This window comes from Pan paniscus, chromosome 7 (assembly GCF_029289425.2).
Source record: "Pan paniscus chromosome 7, NHGRI_mPanPan1-v2.0_pri, whole genome shotgun sequence".
NCBI lineage: Eukaryota > Metazoa > Chordata > Mammalia > Primates > Hominidae > Pan > Pan paniscus.
This window is the reverse complement of record NC_073256.2, coordinates 68,962,951-68,982,846: the sequence shown is the minus strand read 5'-3', so window position 1 is coordinate 68,982,846 and position 19,896 is coordinate 68,962,951.

The window sequence follows — 19,896 nt, the reverse complement described above, 5'->3', positions numbered from 1 at the left end:
TAATGATTGCCATTCTAACTGGTGTGAGATGGTATCTCATTGTGGCTTTGATCTGCATTTCTCTGATGGCCAGTGATGATGAGCATTTTTTCATGTGTTTTTTGGCTGCATAAATGTCTTCTTTTGAGAAGTGTCTGTTCATGTCCTTCGCCCACTTTTTGATGGGGTTGTTTGTTTTTTTCTTGTAAATTTGTTTGAGTTCATTGTAGATTCTGGATATTAGCCCTTTGTCAGATGAGTAGGTTGTGAAAATTTTCTCCCGTTTTGTAGGTTGCTTGTTCACTCTGATGGTAGTTTCTTTTGCTGTGCAGAAGCTCTTTAGTTTAATTAGATCCCATTTGTCAATTTTGTCTTTTGTTGCCATTGCTTTTGGTGTTTTAGACATGAAGTCCTTGCCCATGCCTATGTCCTGAATGGTAATGCCTAGGTTTTCTTCTAGGGTTTTTATGGTTTTAGGTCTAACATTTAAGTCTTTAATCCATCTTGAATTAATTTTTGTATAAAGTGTAAGGAAGGGATCCAGTTTCAGCTTTCTACATATGGCTAGTCAGTTTTCCCAGCACCATTTATTTAGTAGGGAATCCTTTCCCCATTGCTTGTTTTTCTCAAGTTTGTCAAAGATCAGATAGTTGTAGATATGCGGCGTTATTTCTGAGGGCTCTGTTCTGTTCCATTGATCTATATCTCTGTTTTGGTACCAGTACCACACTGTTTTGGCTACTGTAACCTTGTAGTATAGTTTGAAGTCAGGTAGCATGATGCCTCCAGCTTTGTTCTTTTGGCTTAAGATTGGCTTGGCGATGTGGGCTCTTTTCTGATTCCATATGAACTTGAAAGTAGTTTTTTCCAATTCTGTGAAGAAAGTCATTGGTAGCTTGATGGGGATGGCATTGAATCTATAAATTACCTTGGGCAGTATGGCCATTTTCACGATATTGATTCTTCCTACCCATGAGCATGGAATGTTCTTCCATTTGTTTGTATCCTCTTTTATTTCATTGAGCAGTGGTTTGTAGTTCTCCTTGAAGAGGTCCTTGACATCCCTTGTAAGTTGGATTCCTAGGTATTTTGTTCACTTTGAAGCAATTGTGAATGGGAGTTCACTCATGATTTGGCTCTCTGTTTATCTGTTATTGGTGTATAAGAATGCTTGTGATGTTTGCACTTTGATTTTGTATCCTGAGACTTTGCTGAAGTTGCCTATCAGCTTAAGGAGACTTTGGGCTGAGATGATGGGGTTTTCTAGACAGACAATCATGTCATTTGCAAACAGGGACAATTTGACTTCCTCTTTTCCTAATTGAATACCGTTTATTTCCTTCTCCTGCCTGATTTCCCTGGCCAGAACTTCCAACATGATGTTGAATAGGAGTAGTGAGAGAGGGCATCCCTGTCTTGTGTCAGTTTTCAAAGGGAATGCTTCCAGTTTTTGCCCATTCAGTATGATATTGGCTGTGGGTTTGTCATAGATAGCTCTAATTATTTTGAGATATGTCCCATTAATACCTAATTTATTGAGAGTTTTTAGCATGAAGGGCTGTTGAATTTTATCGAAGGCCTTTTCTGCATCTATTGAGATAATCATGTGGTTTTTGTCTTTGATTCTGTTTATATGCTGGATTACGTTTATTGACTTGCGTATATTGAACCAGCCTTGCATCCCAGGGATGAAGCCCACTTGATCATGGTGGATAAGCTTTTTGATGTGCTGCTGGATTCGTTTTGCCAGTATTTTATTGAGAATTTTTGCATCAATGTTCATCAAGGATATTGGTCTAAAATTCTCTTTTTTGGTTGTGCCTGTGCCGGGCTTTGGTATCAGGATGATGCTGGCCTCATAAAATGAGTTAGAGAGGATTCCCTCTTTTTCTATTCATTGGAATAGTTTCAGAAGGAATGGTACCAGTTCCTCCTTGTACCTCTGGTAGAATTCGGCTGTGAATCCATCTGGTCCTGGACTCTTTTGGGTGGTAAGCTAATGATTATTGCCACAATTTCAGAGCCTGTTATTGGTCTATTCAGAGATTCAACTTCTTCCTGGTTTAGTCTTGGGAGGGTGTATGTGTCGAGGAATTTATCCATTTCTTCTAGATTTCTAGTTTATTTGCGTAGAGGTGTTTGTAGTATTCTCTGATGGTAGTTTGTATTTCTCTGGGATCAGTGGTGATATCCCCTTTATCATTTTTTATTGTGTCTATTTGATTCTTCTGTCTTTTCTTCTTTATTAGTCTTGCTAGTGGTCTATCAATTTTGTTGATCCTTTCAAAAAAATAGCTCCTGGATTCATTAATTTTTCAAAGGGTTTTTTGGTCTCTATTTCCTTCAGTTCTGCTCTGATTTTAGTTATTTCTTGCCTTCTGCTAGCTTTTGAATGTGTTTGCTCTTGCTTTTCTAGTTCTTTTAATTGTGATGTTAGGGTGTCAATTTTGGATATTTCCTGCTTTCTCTTGTGGGCATTTAGTACTATAAATTTCCCTCTACACACTGCTTTGAATGTGTCCCAAAGATTCTGGTATGTTGTGTCTTTGTTCTCATTGGTTTCAAAGAACATCTTTATTTCTGCCTTCATTTTGTTATGTACCCAATAGTCATTCAGGAGCAGGTTGTTCAGTTTCCATGTAGTTGAGCGGTTTTGAGTGAGTTTCTTAATCCTGAGTTCTAGTTTGATTGCACTGTGGTCTGAGAGACAGTTTGTTATAATTTCTGTTCTTTTACATTTGCTGAGGAGAGCTTTACTTCCAACTGTATGGTCAATTTTGGAATAGGTGTGGTGTGGTGCTGAAAAAATGTATATTCTGTTGATTTGGGGTGGAGAGTTCTGTAGATGTCTATTAGGTCTGCTTGGTGCAGAGCTGAGTTCAATTCCTGCATATCCTTTTTAACTTTCTGTCTCGTTGATCTTTCTAATGTTGACAGTGAGGTGTTAAAGTCTCCCATTATTATTGTGTGGGAGTCTAAGTCTCTTTGTAGGTCACTCAGGACTTGCTTTATGAATCTGGGTGCTCCTGTATTGGGCGCATATATATTTAGGATAGTTAGCTCTTCTTGTTAAATTGATCCCTTGACCATTATGTAATGGCCTTCTTTGTCTCTTTTGATCTTTGTTGGTTTAAAGTCTGTTTTACCCGAGACTAGGATTGCAACCCCTGCCTTTTTTGGTTTTCCATTTGCTTGGTAGATCTTCCTCCATCCTTTTATTTTGAGCCTATGTGTGTCTCTCCATGTGAGATGGGTTTCCTGAATACAGCACACTGATGGGTCCTGACTCTTTAACCAATTTGCCAGTCTGCGTCTTTTAATTGGAGCATTTAGTCCATTTACATTTAAAGTTAATATTGTTATGTGTGAATTTGATCCTGTCATTATGATGTTAGCTGGTTATTTTGCTCATTAGTTGATGCAGTTTCTTCCGAGTCTCAATGGTCTTTACATTTTGGCATGATTTTGCAGTGGCTGGTACTGGTTGTTCCTTTCCATGTTTAGTGCTTCCTTCAGGAGCTCTATTAGGGCAGGTCTGGTGGTGACAAAATCTCTCAGCATTTGCTTGTCTGTAAAGTATTTTATTTCTCCTTCACTTATGAAGCTTAATTTGGCTGGATATGAAATTCTGGGTTGAAAATTCTTTTCTTTAAGAATGTTGAATCTTGGCCCCCACTCTCTTCTGGCTTGTAGAGTTTCTGCCGAGAGATCCGCTGTTATTCTGATGGGCTTCCCTTTGTGGGTAACCTGACCTTTCTCTCTGGCTGCCCTTAACATTTTTTCCTTCATTTCAACTTTGGTGAGTCTGACAATTATGTGTCTTGGAGTTGCTCTTCTCGAGGAGTATCTTTGTGGCATTCTCTGTATTTCCTGAATCTGAATGTTGGCCTGCCTTGCTACATTGGGAAAGTTTTACTGGATAATATCCTGTGGAGTGTTTTCCAACTTGGTTCCATTCTCCCCGTCACTTTCAGGTACACCAATCAGATGTAGATTTGGTCTTTTCACATAGTCCCATATTTCTTGGAGGCTTTGTTCATTTCTTTTTATTCTTTTTTCTCTAAACTTCCCTTCTCGCTTCATTTCATTCATTTCATCTTCCGTCACTGATACCCTTTCTTCCAGTTGATCGCATTGGCTCCTGAGGCTTCTGCATTCTTCACGTAGTTTTCAAGCCTTGGCTTTCAGCTCCATCAGCTCCTTTAAGCACTTCTCTGTATTGGTTATTCTAGTTATACATTCGTCTAAATTTTTTTCAAAGTTTTTAACTTCTTTGCCTTTGGTTTGAATTTCCTCCTGTAGCTTGGAGTAGTTTGATCATCTGAAGCCTTCTTCTCTCAACTCGTCAAAGTCATTCTCCATTCAGCTTTGTTCCGTTTCTGGTGAGGAACTGTGTTCCTTTGGAGGAGGAGAGGCGCTCTGCTTTTTAGAGTTTCCATTTTTTCTGCTCTGTTTTTTCCCCATCTTTGTGGTTTTATGTACTTTTGGTCTTTGATGATGGTGATGTACAGATGGGTTTTTGGTGTGGATGTCCTTTCGGTGTGGATGTCCTTTCTGTTTGTTAGTTTTCCTTCTAACAGACAGGACCCTCAGCTGCAGGTCTGTTGGAATTTGCTAGAGGTCCACTCCCTACCCTGTTTGCCTGGGTACCAGCAGCGGTAGCTGCAGAGCAGCGGATTTTCGTGAACCGCGAATGCTGCTGTCTGATAATTCCTCTTGAAGTTTTGTCTCAGAGGAGTACCCGGCCGTGTGAGGTGTCAGTCTGCCCCTACTGGGGGGTGCCTCCCAGTTAGGCTGCTCAGGGGTCAGGGGTCAGGGACCCACTTGAGGAGGCAGTCTGCCCATTCTCAGATCTCCATCTGCGTGCTGGGAGAACCACTGCTCTCTTCAAAGCTGTCAGACAGGGACATTTAAGTCTGCAGAGGTTACTGCTGTCTTTTTGTTTGTCTGTGCCCTGCTCCCAGAGGTGGAGCCTACAGAGGCAGGCAGACCTCCTTGAGCTGTGGTGGGCTCCACCCAGTTTGCGCTTCCTGGCTGCTTTGTTTACCTAAGCAAGCCTGGGCTATGGTGGGTGCCCCTCCCCCAGCCTCGCTGCCACCTTGCAGTTTGATCTCAGACTGCTGTGCTAGCAATCAGCGAGACTCCGTGGGCGTAGGACCCTCTGAACCAAGTACGGGATATAATCTCCTGGTGTGCCGTTTTTTAAGCCCATTGGAAAAGCGCAGTATTAAGATGGGAGTGACCCGATTTTCCATGTGCTGTCTGTCACCCCTTTCTTTGACTAGGAAAGGGAACTCCCTGACCCCTTGTGCTTCCTGAGTGAGGCAATGCCTCGCCCTGCTTCAGCTCACGCACGGTGCGCTGCACCCACTGTCCTGTGCCCACTGTCTGGCACTCCCTAATGAGATGAATCCAGTACCTCAGATGGAAATGCAGAAATCACCCATCTTCTGCGTCGCTCACGCTGGGAGCTGTAGACTGGAGTTGTTCCTATTCAGCCATCTCAACTGCCCTTCCCCATATCCAGTTTTAACCTGTGATAAACACTGCAGATTTGCTTCATCTCAGGTTTCTAAAGACTTACACATCCTAATGCCACTGAAGTGCTGATCTTGATCAACTCTATGTAATTCAATGGCTGTATATTTTGAACACTGTAATTAATTTTGCAAATTTTATTTTTGTGTGATTACTTTCTCCCATGAATTTAATCTGCAGGTAACATGCTATTTTAAAAAGTTGAAATAACTACTAACAACCTTTCTTATTTTGGAGTCTTAAGGCTCTTTGAGTAATAGATTTCTGTACTTTTGTCCATTAATTGCATTCTCTTGCATAACTGTTTAGAATATTATTAGGCTGTTTTATTTTTATGTTGAATCAGTTTAATTATCACCTCTTCATAAATAATGGGAAGTTATTAACATCTATATCTGTGAATTTGTTGTGGTTGACCATATTTTATACTCAGATTCAAATAGTTCTCTTAATAAGTACTAAATCTCCTGGTGCAAATAATGTTTTTCAGAAAATGTGGTTAATTAAATGTCTTCTAACTTACAGCTTGTGGATTTGAAAACACAGCAGCATTTTTTTTTCCTAAAATGTTCCATCAAAGTTATAGAATAATTGATTCACTCTTTATTAAATACTTACTGAGTACCAACTGTGCTTTCAGGTGCTATTCTGTGTGCTTAGAAAATATCAGTAAACAAGCCAAAGATCCTTTCCCTCATGGAGCTAATATTGCAGTAGCAGAGAAAGGCAATCAACAGCAAATACAAAGTAGATTACATGTGTTATGTTAGAAAGCGATAAGAATTATGGAACAACAACCACAACAAAAAAAAACATAGAGGAAATAGAAAATTGGGAATGCTATGGGTAGGGGGAGACCAGACTGCAATTCAAAAAATAGTGATCAATGTAGACCTCATTGAGAAGATAAAATACAAACAAATAGTTGAAGGAGATAAGGGAGTTGAATATTTGGATATCTGGGAAAATTGTTCTCAGATGGAGTTAAGAACAAATGCAAATTCCCTAAGGTAGAATTTGTCTGACTTGCTCTAAGAGGGGTGGGGAGACAGTGTGGATTGAAGTTGAGTGATTCACAGGACAGTATGAGATGAAGTTAGAGATCAGCGGAAGATGGCAGATAGGAAACAGGGCTATTATGCAGCTCCCACATGGATAGGCAGAACAGCATGTGGAAACTCACACTGTGATATTTACTACAAGAACCGCCACAGGATTGTACCAGAAAACTGAAAGAATTCACAGATCCTTTGAAAGAAGTGGCATGGCACTGCAAATTCCATGAAACAGGCAAAAAACTGAATTCCCAAAGTGTGAGAGGGGACACACATCTGAACACATGTCTCTACTGGGGAATCTGAAAATCCAGATCACATGAGAAGGGTTTAACTTTACCTAGAGACGAAATGGATTTAGGGAGTCAGGCAAAATATAAAAGTAGAAGTACAAGTGGGAAGGGCCTTGATGCACTCCCAGTCTCCAGTTTGAGCCCAGGGAAGTCATCCCTGACTATATCTCATGGGGCCCTCAGGGAAGGCAGCCAGCAGAATTTGGGAGGGATCACAGGGTGAAGGAGACTCCCAAGTGTAATTGTTAGTGGTTTTGACTGGGCATAAATTGTCTTGAGTGGAGTCCAGGGGATCAGTGGGAGTTGCTGTGGATATGAGCAAGTGCAGGAGCACAGGAGCTGCAATGAACAGAGTAGGCAGATGGGGGGTAGGGGGTGAGGTCTGAAAGCCATGCTTGCTTTCTCAGCAGCGTGGCTTATGGTCTGAAGCAAGGTGGCCAAGATCCCCTCTGTAATAGAATCCCATTGGCCTGAGAACCAGCCCCCCATCACTTATAGTAGCTACAGCAAGCTCTGCACAAGGAGAGCCTGAGCTCAAACCTGCCTAACCCTGCCCCAACCTGATGGTATTTTCCTACCTGACCTGGTAGCCAAATACAAAACATAGAAACTCTTGGTAGCTTTATGGCCCCACCTATCTTCTGAGAAACAAAAATACCCTGGCCATCTTAGGGCAAGCTTATATCCCCCTTCTGCTATCACAGCTGGTGCTCTCTCAAAAGTGCCACCTCCTGGCTGGAGGCCAACCAATGTAGGTCATTACAACAACTCATGACAGAACAACCCTGATCCCAGGAAAGAGAAGACAACAGCTAATTCCACTGCCTGCAACATCCTGGCTAACCAGAGGTCCTCAGTGTGTCCACATGACAACTTCATTGCTAGCATAACCAGCATTTAAGAAAGCCAGCACACTAAACATATCTACAACCAAGGACTCTCACTGAGTTTACTTTACTTCCCTGCCACCTCTACCAGAGCAGGTACTGGTGTGCACAGCTGGGAGGCCTAAAGATGAGTTACATAACAGGACTCTTTGCAGATATCCTCCAGCACCAGCCCAGAGCCTGGTAGACCCATTGGGTGGCTAGATCCAGAAGAGCAATAACAATAACTGTAGTCTGTAGGAGATCGGTCAGGGTGGTGTGAAAAGTTATAGCAATTATAGGGAAAGACACAAACCTTCTTGGAAAGGCAGGAGGTTTTGCCAAAGCTTCGAAAGAAAATTTGGCTGAAGGCAGCCAAATTCTCTTATCTGGAGCCTGAGAGCAAAAGGTAGATAACAAGGGAATGTAAAGGGACTTACCTAGATAAATTTGTTTACTCCTGTCTCCAGAAACCAACCTTTGATCATTCGTGCACAGGACTGCTGTCTACTCAGGTGATTGACAATGTTTATTACCCACAAATTGTGTTTGCTCCAAGGCTTTGTCATTAAATCTGTACTAAATAAATACGAGGATCTCCAGCTTACGGGTGCTGCTGCAGCTGCACTGCACTGTCGGCGGTGCTAAGCCATGGGGTCCCTTAGCCGCGCTGTCAGGCAAAATACCTGTGTCAGTGAACTTCTTCCATCTGTCACTCAGCCAGTCTGCAGGACAGACTCGGCAGCAGTCAAGCTCTCAGGAAACCCCATCATTAGGGGAAGGGAGAGAGCACCACATCAAGGGATCACCCCATGGGACAAGAGACTCCAAACAGCAGGGCTCGAGTTCCAGATCTTTCCACTGAAACAGTCTACCCAAATGAGAAGGAAACAAAAAAGTAATTCTGGTAACATGGAAAAACATGGTTTTACAACATCCCAAAAAAACTACACCAGCTACCCAGCAATGAATCCAAACCAAGAAGAAATCTCTTAATTGCCAGATAAAGAATTCAAAAGGTTGATTATTAAGCTTCTCAAGAAGATACCAGAGAAAGGTGAAAACCAACTTACATTTAAAAAATACAGGATATGGATGAAAAATGCTGCAGAGAAATAGATATTATAAAGAAAAAACAATTAAAACTTTTGGAAATGAAAGACACAGAGAAATACAAATTGCAGTAGAAAGTTTCTGCAACAGACTAGCACAAGTAGAAGCAAGAACTTCAGAGCTCAAAGACAAGACTTTTGAATTAAACCAATCAGACAAAGACAAAGAAAAAAGAATAAAAAAAATGAGCAAAGCCTCCAAAAAATTTGGGATTATGTTAAACAGCCAAGCCTAAAAATAATTGGTGTTCTTGAGGAAGAAGAGAAATCTAAAAGTTTGGAAAACTTATTTGAAGTAATAATTGAGGAAAACTTTCCTGACCTTATTAGATGTCTAGACATCCAAATACAAGAAGCTCAAAGAACACTCGGGAAATTCATCGTAGAAAGATTATCACCTAGGCACATAGTCATCAGGTTATCTAAAGTCAAGATGAAGGACAGAATCTAAAGAGCTATGAGACAAAAGCATCAGATAATCTATAAAGGAAGACCTATCAGATTAACAGTAGACTTCTCAGCAGAAACCTTACAAGCCAGAAGGGATTGGGGTCCCACCATTAGCCTCTCAAAAGAATATAATTGTCAGCTAAGAATTTTGTATCCAGCAAAACTAAGCTTCATTAATGAAGGAGAGATAAAGTCTTTTTCAGACAAAGAAATGCTGAGATAATTCATCAGTACTGAGACAGTACTACAAGAAATGCTTAAATGAGTTCTAAATCTTGAAAGAAAATCTCAAAATACACCAAAATAGAACCTTTTTGAAACATAAAACAATAATACAATGGAAAAAAACCCCACAAGGTATTAAGGCAACAACTAACATGATGAATAAAACACTATCTCACATCTCAATACTAACATTGAATGTAAATGGCTGGAATGCTCCACTTAAATGATACAGAATGGCAGAATGGATAAAAATCCACCAACCAAGTATCTGCTGTTTTCAAGAGACTCACCTAACACATAAGGACTCACATAAACTTAAGGTAAAGGGGTGGAAAAAGATATTCCATGCAAATGGAAACCAAAGGTGAGCAGGAATAGCTATTCTTATATTAGACAAAACAGACTTTAAAGTAACAACAGTTAAAAAACAACAAAGAGGGACATTAGGTAATGATGAAAAGAATAGTCCAACAGGAAAATATTACAGTCCTAAATATATATGCACCTAACACTTGGTAATGGATTTATAGATATAATACTAAATTCATGAGCGGAAAAAACTAATTGGATCTCATCAAAATAAAAGCTTTATGCATTGAAGGACATTATCAAGAAAATGAAAAAAGCAACTTACACAATGGTAGAAAGTATTGCAAATCATATATCTGATAAGGGTTTAATATCCAGGATATATTTAAGACCTCCTTAAACACAAAAACAAAAAGACAAATGACTCAATTTAGAAATAGGCAAAGACTTGAGTAGACCTTTTCCAGAGAAGAAATATCAATGATCACTAAGGACATGAAAAAGTTATTAGGGAAATTAAAATCAAAACTACAATGAGATGCCACATCACACCTACAAGGATGACTATAACAGCAACAATTATTATAATTATAATAAGCCCACATGTGTTGGTGAGGACGCAGAGAAGTTGGAAATCTTGTACATTTCTGATGGGAATGTAACATGGTGCAATCTCTGTAGAGAAAATTTGGCAAGTCCTCAAAAAGCTAAATATAGAATTACTATATGACCCAGCAATTCCACTACTAGGTATTAACCCAAAAGAATTGAAAATGGGGACTGAAAGAGATATCTGTGTACTAATGTTCCCTGCAGTGTTATTCACAATGGCCAACAGGTGGAAACAATACAAGTGTCCATCAACAGGTAAATGTACCAACACAATGTGGTTTATACATACAGTGGAATATTGTTTACCCATAAAAGGAATGACGTTCTGACACATGCTACGGTATGGACGAACCTTGAAAACATTATGCTGAGTGAAATAAGCCAGTCACAAAAGGACAAATATTCTATGACCCCATTTACATGAAATTTCTAGAATAGGCTTGAAAAGAATATACATGTTTTGCTATTACTGGGTGGAGAGTTTAAAGACTTAAATGTGAGAGCTAAAAACTATATAAATCTTAGAAGAAAGCATAAATGTAAATCATTGTAGTCTTGGATAAAACAATGGTTTCTAACAAATCACAGTAAAATTACAAGCAACCATAGGAAAAAATAGATAAATTGTACTTCATCAAAATTAAAAACTTCTGTGCTGCAAAGAGTAATATCAAGAAAGTGGAGGCTGGGCATGGTGGCTCACACCTGTAATCCCAGCACTTTGGGATTACAGGCTGAGGTGGGCGGATCACCTGAGGCCAGGAGTTCAACATCAGCCTGGCCAACATGGTGAAACCCCATCTCTGCTAAAAATACAAAAATAAGCCAGACGTGGTGGCACATGACTATAATCCCAGCTACTCAGGAGGCTGAGGCAGGAACCTGGGAGGCGGGGTTGCAGTGAGCTGAGATTGCACCACTGCACTCCAGCCTGGGTGACAGAGCAAGACTCCATCTCAAAAAAAAAAAAAAAAAAAAAAGAAAAAGTGGAAAGTAAGCCTATAGAATGGGACAAACTGTTTGCAAATAATGTATCTAATAGTCTAATTACATATCTAATAAGAGTCTAATTATATATCTAATAAGAGTCTAATTATATATCTAATAAGAGTCTATATATCTAATGAGTCTAATTATATATCTAATAAGAGTATCCAGAATATATAAAGAAATATTGTAACACAATAATAAAGACAAAAAAATTTTAAATGGGCAAATGATTTGAATAAATAGTTCTCCAAAGGAGATATACAAATATCTGATAAGCAAATAAAAAGATGTCCAACATGATTAGTAACTAAAGAAATGAAAATCAAAACCTCAGTGTAATACAACTTCACACCCACTAGAAGATTTAACTTTAAAAATCAGTGGCTAAGATTTGAAGAAATTGGAACCTTCATCCACTGCTGGTGGGAGAGTAAAATGGTGCACCACTTTGGAAAAAAGTTTGGCGGTTCCTTAAAATATTAAACATAGAATTAATATAAGACCTAGCAAATCCACTTATAGTTATATACCTAAATGAAATGAAAACAAATGATCACACATAAATGTGTATAAAAATGTTCATATGCAGCCTTATTCCTAAAGGCAGAAATAATCTGAATGGCCATCAATTGATGAATGAAAAATAAAATGTGTCATATCCATATCAGGGAATATTATTTGACAATAAAAATAAGAATGAAATATTGATATGTGATACAACAGGATAGACTTTGAAAACATTTTGCTACATTAAATAAACCAATCACAAAAGGCCCATGTTAAGTAATTATATTTATATTAAGTATTTGACATAGGCAAATCTACAGAGACAGAAAGTAAATTAGTGTTTTCCTGGGACTCGGAGGCGGGAAAGATTGGGAGTGAAGGCTAATAGGTATGGGGTTTCTTTCGCAGAGTGATGGAAATGTCTTAAAATTAGGCAGTGGTGGTGGTTGCATACTGTGTGAATGTATGAAAAACTACAGAATTGCACACTTTAAATAGACAATTTTATGCTATGTCAATTATAAAGCTTTTAAGAAATAATCCTGGCTAGGCGCAGTGGCTCACGCCTGTAATCCCAGCACTTTGGGAAGCTGAGGTGGGCAGATCACCTGAGGCCAAGAGTTCAAGACCATCCTGGCCAACATGGTGAAACTCCATCTCTACTGAAAATACAAAAATTAGCTGGGCATGGTGGTGCGTGCCTGTAATCCTAGCTACGCAGGGAGGCTGAGGCAGGAGAATCACTTGAACCAGGGAGTTGGAGGTTGTAGTGAGCTGAGATTGAATCACTGCACTCCGGCCTGGGACAGAGAGAGACTCTGTCTCCAAGAAAAAATAATAATAAGAAGAAGAAGAAGAAGAAGAAATAATCTTAGGGTGGAAAGGGGGATCTGTGTCCGTTTGTGAGAATTCTGAGCAAGACATGAGACTGGATGATTTGCTTAGCCCAGTGGATATTATGTTACAAATGGTTAATCTGCTGTTTACAACTCTATTCTTTCATTCTCTGGGGCAAGTGGATTGCAGTAAACAAGCATCAGCCACAGGTGCCTTCTATTGAGCACTTGTTAAGTGCCAAACACTCTCCCGGACACATACTAAGTCCTCACAATGATTCTAAAAAGACAGGCATTAGTAATTCATTCATGTAACCAATATTTATGGAGCACTCTTCATGCATGGGAGCTTTCTGAGGAACTGAGGATATAGCTCTAAATAAAATAGGCTGGTTCCAGGCCCTACTGGTTCCATTTTTGAGAAGTTCTTTAGGGTCACACAGCTGGAGTAGATTAGAAATTGAATCCCAGTATTTGTTCTTCCCCTCACACAACCTCTGGAGACTGGCAATCGAGAGTGAATATAGTTGATTGATTCTGGTTTAAAGAAGAAATGTGGGCAAAGGAAAAGAGAGTAAAAACAGGATGGAAAGAGGAAGAGATTGATAAAGTTCATTAGTGTATATTAAACATGATTTTGTTTATTATTTAATTTGGTATTCTACAACGTACAATGTAGGTAGCATACTTCAGGCTAATAATGTTAATTTGAGGTTTGTATTATCTGATGTGACTATTTAAACTGACATACAGTGGCTAATTGTCCAATCTCCATTTTAATACTCTATAGACAGTTTCCTTAGCTCTAAGCCTTCCCGGGTCTCTCAGTTGGGTTGTTTCTATGTAAATTCTAATGTATTTAGCAATTTCCTGGGAAAATATAGACCAATTTTTATTTTACATGAGAAAAACATAAACTGAGCTTGGTGCTTTTAATCAATGGGTTTTCTTATTATGTAGATGTTGGCAGGGCACAGCTATGTTTTTGTTGAATTATTCTTCTTTTTCCTCTTGTTCTTATTCTAATGATGGATGATGTTTGGGGAAGTTAACTCTATGCTGTGTACACATTGCCTGTGCTGTAACTTCTAATATACGGCTGGAAAACTTAACATGAAACCAAGCATGCCGACCAAATTTAGTGTCTAATGATGCCATAAATGTACATATATATGTATCCTTAGCACTGCAAAACAATACTAAAATGGCAGAACTTGGGAGAAAAGAGAGTGCAATTTTGTTTGCTGTCAACATCCAGTGATTTTTCTTTACCTTCATTTTCTGATCCACAATGGTGGGATCATGTTGATTATGAAATGATGTTAGTATCACTGGTGCTGTAGCTTCTCTTCCTTGATGAGAAAAAGAATACACTCTCCAGAGTATGGAATAAATGATATTTTCATTGTTAATTAGTATCGCAGCATATTTGAAATCATAGTTAGAGAGCCTATGTTTTCCCTGTACTGTATACTCCAATAAGCTGAAAAGAAAAAAAGTGAGGGTTGGGGGCCAATATTTATTGGTAGTCAACTGTGGCTGGGGTATTTTACATACATTTTTCTCACTAGATCTTCCAAACTTTCCAGGAAGTTTATTATACCCTTTCCATAGGCCAGTAAGCACAGCTCAGAGAGTTGTCCAAAGTCACACAGCCAGCCAAGATTTGGGCACAGCCCGTCTGACTCCAAAGCCCATAGTGCCCCACCACAGTGTGTGTCTACCCCATTGTGTTGGCCACTCTCCCTTCCTTTTCCTGTGAATAAGCCCATTTGGCCTTGACTGTGCCACTTTCTTGCTATTTTGCAAAAATATGTGCCATAATTTGTGAAAATAGCAGGTTACAGAAAAATGAAAGTGAATAATTATTCACGAACGGAATAAATGCCGTTCGAGAACAGAACGGCATTTAGGACTAGAACTTTTCTTGTGCTATGTGAAACTATTTGCTAAGATCGTTTTCCTAAAATACTTATCTTCCTCCCCAGGCCCACTGCGGGGGTTAACTGCAGGGAAGAGGGGGACACACTGGTGCAGATGTGGGCGAGAGCACTCCCCGCACTGCAGGAAGGAGGGGCAGAGAGGGCTGTGGATGACAACCAAAGCAGCAGCTCCAGGGAACCAGAGTGGAGCGTGCCTCTGGGGGCTTGGGCCAAGTGCGTGGCATACGTGGAAGGAGGCTGAGCGGCCCAGGGTGTGGGAGCTGGGGACTGTCAAGGAACCAGCTTGTCTGGCCTCTGGCCCTGAACTTTTCTCCACCTTCATGTGCAGATTGTTGGTGGCCAAGCATTTATCCCTCAGGAAAAATATCCGAAGGCCCCTCTTTAGAAAATTGAAAGGCTTCAGGGAAAGGAGAAGAAAAAGAAAGAAAAAAACACCCTGAAATGGATCCTGCTGGACAAGGCCTGCTTGCATGCAGGGAGCTCACAAATTACACTTCATAGGGCCTCCCCCTTAAACATACATAGACAACCAAGGCTTACTCAGATATTTGAAGCAAATCTCCCATGCAAAATCTTTCAGAGCATTTATCTAGTGCTTGCTTTCTGGCAAAGTCCTTCTCATATTCACTTAGTTAACTTTTGCAACAATTGCAGAACATAAGTTCTGTTATCTTCATATTTTAACATGAAGAAACTCATATTTAAATGATTTATAAATGACTTGAAAGTATAATAAAAATACAAAAAGATATGACAGCTAGAAAAGTAATCTAGGTTTTGTAGCTAACTAATAAGAATTCTAGAATTCTTATTAAAAACAGTAAAAATATCCAATACAATGAATTAAGAAACACACATACCAAGACTCACCATTTTATAATGTCGTAACACCCAGAATAAAAAGAAGCGATGCAAAATTCTAGACATACACACACCAACTGGCATCATCAACAACAACAGCACACATTAAGGAATGAAGGTAAAAACAGCATCAGCTTTTAAACAGCACTATTGGAGGTGAGCAGACACTGAAGCAAAGTTCCGAGGGGATTTTTTTTTTAACAGTTTTAAGATTGCTGATTTATTTTACACATTTAAATATTCATCAATTTTAATAATTACTTTTATGATACATAATTATATTTGCAACATATATTACATATAACATACACAAATAATAATACATTATTCAATACAATATAAATGAAAACACAGCCAAGTAATAACATATAAAGATATCTGCTGAGACCAGCTTGGTCATGGAGACCCTAACCCAGCAGCGCTAGAGGAATTTAAGACACACACACAGAAATAGAGTGTGGAGTGGGAATCAGGGGGCTGACAGCCTTCAGAGCTGACAGCCACGAACAGAGTTTTACCCACAGATTTATTGACACCAAGCCAGTGATAAGCATTGTTTCTATAGATTATAGATTAACTAAAACAGGGAAATAAAGGGATGGGCTCTGGCTAGTTATCTGCAGCAGGAACATGTCCTGAAGGCACATATCGCTCATGCTATTGTTTGTGGCTTAGGAATGCCTTAAGTGGTTTTCCGCCCTGGGTGGGCCAGGTGTTCCTTGTCCTCATTCCGATAAACCAACAACCTTCAGTGTGGGTGTCATGGCCATCACAAACATGTCACACTGCTGCAGAGATTTTGTTTATGGCCAGTTTTGGGGCCTGTTTATGGCCAGATTTGGGGGCCTGTTCCCAACAGATATCAAGAGGCACATATGGAAGAAGAAAAACCAGTGTCCTACACTTCTCATAGGCCATTAAAAATTAAGTCCAAACTACTGCAACAAATGATCAGTTTTCATTTTTCAGACTGTGAAAATATTGGTAATATCTGAAGTTGTCAAGAGTATGGAGAAAGGTACCCTCTTATATGATATTGGTAGGACAACATAAATGGTTTAGGCCATTTTGTGGAAAACTGATCAATCTATCTGAATTTAGTTATAGTTACTTTTCTTACTAAACTGCATTTCTTTCATCACTAATTTCCATAAACCTGGTCTCTCCAGATGCCACCCATGGGAAGGGGGAATGCCAAGGACCCTTGTCTGGCTTAAGAAAGCAGATTTACAACTAATGATGCATTCAGTCAACATAGATGTCAATTTATGTATTATTACCATGGCAACTAATTAGTAGGAATGGTAGACTTCTAGAGTTTAAAGGTTATTTTTACAGAACATAATAATTTCTAAAGTCTGGATGTCTTCCAATACTCCCTTTTCATAAATGCCTTTTTATTCTGAGAACAGTTGTATTCTGAAGAATGTATCTGCTTTTCAGCAGCTCCATGAAATAGAAAAATTTTTCTACTTCTTGTCTTGCTAATGTTTCTTTGACCATATAGCAGAAAGTGCCAGACTAAGTACTGGAAAAACATTGTTTAGGGAAAAAAATAGACTTGGGAAGTCCAAACCTTCAATACATAAAATAAAGGGCAGAAATGTAAAGAAACAGAAAATGGGCCACATATACTCTCTTACTGTAATAGTCACATAAGTACAGATGTGGGGAGTTATAGATACACTGTAGACATGGGCATACACATAGGTAAATAAACACAATAGTTCATGGTAACATTTGAATTTAGATTAACCTGGGAAATTATTTGGGATCTAGAGTTCTTTCTTGGTTAATTCTAGATAAATTATCTATTATGCTTAAGAATAGGTTACGATGCTTTCAGAAATGCAAGGATTCACAAAGAATATACCTGAGGTAGTGTATGGTAGTGTGTAGATACAGAAACCATGAAACCAACACTGGAAAGAAGCAGAATCAGAAACATTAAAAGACAGGGATTTACTATATGGAGGAAAAAACACCAGCTACAAGCATGAAGTGATTAGCTTTGAAGTGAAAATGGCTCACATGTTTGTCACTTGTAACCACGTGTATATATTCCTTTGGCAATTTTTTTGGAAATATTATTAGCAAAATCCTCCTCTCCGAATTCAAAAGGCCACAATAGGTTTTGCTAAGTTGGTTACCAAAGTTAGAATCCACGAAGATTTTATAGATTTGCTTCTATACGGATTTTAACAGAATCACAAATATGAAACACTTTTAAATGCCGGGAAGAATGACCTGAAGCCTATATGTGACTGACAAAAAAGCTGTATCTTTACCATCTAAAGACTGCTTCTAAATCAGTCTAATGAAACTAAACTTCCAATAGAAAAGTGAGCTGAGGACAAAAGAAAAAGCAAAGGTCAACCATAGGAGAATGTAAGTGGTCCAACTGTTCAATATTCTGAAAAAGAAAAAAATGGCTATTACACTGGCAAAAGTTAGAACAAGTGAGCTGGGAATATGAGAAAATCGTCACTGTCCCACACTCCTAGTGGAGATGTGAATTGTGCAAACTATTCAGGTTACAGTTCTGATCAAACTCTTTCCCCACAACCTTTGATGCATCAATTCCAGTTCTAAAGCTTTATTATAAAGAAATAATTGGACAAGTTTATGTGAAGGTATATGGACAAATGTGTTCACTGCAGCTTCTTTTTAAAAAAATTTTCTTGTAGAGATGGGTCTTGCTATATTGACAAAGCTGGTCTCAAACTCCTGGGCTCAAGAGGTCCTCCTGCCTTGGCATCCCAAAGCTCTGGGATTATAGGCATGAATTACCACACCTGGCCTAGCTTCTCTCTAATATAGAAAAATGTAAAATAATTATCTGAAAATATATGATTTGTTAAATGAACCATGCTATACTCACGACATTCAATACATGACTATTAAAATAGCAAGGCAGGTATCTCTTCATTAACATGGAAAGGACAGTCACTATATGTTAAGTGAAAGTATAATTAGGGGCATCTCCATCCACGGAGGCTTGTTTGCCTACGACATCTTCTCAGGGTCTCTTGGGCCCCACAGGGCTGAGTTACCATCATCTCTTGCATGGATTGCCACAGTACACTCAGAATCACTCTCCCCACTCTTGTCTCTCTAAGTTTTACATCTTAGAAATCACCACTCTGTAGTCAGAGTCATTTTAAAAAATGTATAGTTTTTAAATATCACTCTCTCGCTTAGACATTTCCGTTTTTAGGCTGAAGTCTGAAATTTTCCACGTGGCCATCAGGGTGTTAGCACAATTCTCTAGCTTCATCGTTCACCCTTCTTACCTTTGCTCTTTTTGTTCCAGCTAATCACGTTTCCTTTCATAGCATTAAATACTTCCTGAAAGAATTAAATTCCTATTAAATATTTCTTATAGCACTTACTGTATTTGTAACTAATTATTTTACAATTATTTGTTTAATGCTTATCTGTCCATGAAAAGAGAGGACATGTCTGTGTTACTTCCTGCTGTACACAGACTGCTGACACAATGCCAGGCTGCAGAGGGCTGCTCCATCAGTATTTGCTGGAGGAATGCATGGATGGATTGATGAATGAATGAATGAATGAATGTACTTGGCCAAGTGAATGCATAATTGCTCTATGCATCTATATCCTTTATATTTGTGTGTATGCATATACTTACATTTGCATGGGGAAAATTCTGGATGAATCTATTTTAAAATATTAGTTATTATATCTATAACATTAGCCATTTTTCCCTTTCTATTTATTTAATTTCAAATTTTCTTTGAATTTTTTTGGGGGATAGTATCTTAATATGGTCCTCGGCAATAACATTTTCAACATTATCTGGTAAAATTCCTCAAGAAAAATAATCAACAAAATTATACAGCCAAAGTAAAACATGTGGAAATACTACCAAATAGATAAGTGTAAAAGAGACATTAATTTGCTGGGCATATGATTAGGGCAAATGAGTTAACCACACTAAACCTCAGTTACTTTTACTGTAAAATGGGGGTAACAATATCAGCTTTGAAGAATTGTTATGCAGAACTGAGATAATGTACATTCCATGCCTCACTCATAGCAGCTGCCTAGTAAGTTTAACTAATTTTATGGAAACAATCTACATAAGGAATCTCAGAGAAACCCAAAGTGATTGTAATACCTTAAAAAGCTTTTATTGAAGGAAGAATGAAAATATTCATAAAATTTAATAATGTTATTTTAAAATATTAGACTCTTGATTTAAAATAGTTTAGGAAACAACATATTAGATTTAAACTACCTGTAAATCATAAAAAATTCTTTAGAAATAGCAACAATTCTTACCTTTGTATTCTC